Raw genomic sequence first — 1,911 nt, 5'->3', positions numbered from 1 at the left:
CAGAGCCTTGGGGGACCCCACTGGTCACAGGGCACTATGACGATTGACTTCCATCAACCACCACCCTCTGGGCCCGACCATGGACCCAGTTCCCCAAACAGTGGATCATGGTGAGGCTGATGCTGCAGTTAGCCAGTTTTGCCAAGAAGTGATCATGGGATACCAGATCAAAGGCTTTTTTGAAGTCAAGATATACAACGTCAATCTCTCCCCCCTTGTCCAGGTGATAGGTCACCTGGTCATAAAAGGAAATGAGATTGGTCAAGCAAGACCTACCTGCAACAAACCCATGCTGGGTATCCCTCAGGATATTGTCTTCAGTTAGTCTGTTAAGGATGGCCTCTTTGATAATCTTTTCCACAACCTTCCCCACAATCGAGGTCAGGCTGATGGGCCTGTAGTTTGCCGGATCTACTTTCCTCCCTTTCTTGAAGATAGGCATGATGTTGGCCCTCTTCCAATCTTCAGGCACTTCACCAGAGCACCAGGAGCTCTCAAAGATCCATGCCATGGGCTGAGCTATGATGCTTGCCAGCTCCTTGAGTACCCCTGGGTATAAACCATCGGGGCCAGATGACTTGAAGGTATCCAGCCTGTCAAGGTGTTCGTTCATGAGGTCAGCTTCGATGGAGGGCAAGGAATCTCCCTCACCTGGGCCTCCCTGACCCACAGTGGGCAGGGGCATCCCATGGGACTGGTGAAAAACTGACACAAAGTACCCATTTAGCAAGTTCACTTTTTCCTGGGCATCGGTTGTCAGTTGCCCCATCTGGTTTAGCAGGGGTCCAATGTTGCCCTTGCTTTTCCTCTGGCTCCCCACACATCTAAAAAAGGACTTTTTATTGTCCTTGATATTTGTAGCTAGCCAGAGTTTCATCGCAGCCTTGGCTTTCCTGGCTTGCTGTCTGCAGGTCCGGACCAGAGCAGAGTATTCCTCCTTGGTGGTGGTTCCAGTCCTCCATCCTTTGTAGGTCTGCCTTTTAAGACGCAGGAGGTCCGCTAGTTCCCTGGAGAGCCAAGGGATCTGCTGTGCCCTTTTGCTGCCTTTCCTCTGAGACGGGATGGACTTTGCTTGTACATCCAGGAGCAACCACTTGTCCTGAACTCCCCTCTGCTTTGGGTTGTGGCCCTTTAAGGCCCCTCTAACAAGCCTCCTTAGCTTTTCAAAGTCAGCTTTCCTGAAGTCAAGGACTTCTGTATTACTGACTGACTTGCCAGCTTTATGGCAGATGGTGAAGGTGATCAGCTCGTGGTCACTGTCACCCAGCTTCCCTTTGATCACTAGGTCGCTGATTAGGTCCTCCCCAGTTGCCAGTACCAGGTCGAGCAGCGCTTTACCTCTCGTCAGCCCGTAGACTTCCTGCGTCAGATAGAAGTCATCCACGCACGAGAGAAAGCTTTGCTACTGCTTGGATTTGGCCGAGCGCTCCTCCCACGAGATGTAATTCAACCAATCATTGTTCTTCCATTATTTCAACTAATTTTTATTCTGCAATTCTATTGTGTGAAATGAGTAAGCTGCATGAAGGGACAGCGTATACACACACACACACACACATACATATATACATATACATATACATATATATATATATATATATATATATACACATACACACACACACATACACACTAGCCAATTGCCCATCACGAATGACGGGGGGGAGAAGGGGGGAACAGAGCCCCAGCCCCTCCCCCCAGTCCGGGCCCACTCCCCCTTCTCTCCTGCTGCTTGGGGTCCAGGCTCACCGTGGGCGTCGGTGCGGGGGGGGGGGGGAGAAGCCAGTCCACTGTGGTTGGGGAGCGGGGGGAGCAGTGGGCCCAGGCCAACCCGGTGGCAGCGGGGGGACAGAAGGAGTGGGGGAGGGGGGGGAGGGGGGCTGGGGCCGAGGGGGGGGGGGGGCCCCAGGC

Source organism: Alligator sinensis, unplaced genomic scaffold, assembly GCF_000455745.1.
Source record: "Alligator sinensis unplaced genomic scaffold, ASM45574v1 scaffold599_1, whole genome shotgun sequence".
NCBI classification, from domain to species: Eukaryota; Metazoa; Chordata; order Crocodylia; family Alligatoridae; genus Alligator; species Alligator sinensis.
The sequence above is the reverse complement of the archived record's forward strand: the minus strand, read 5'-3'. Positions refer to the sequence as shown.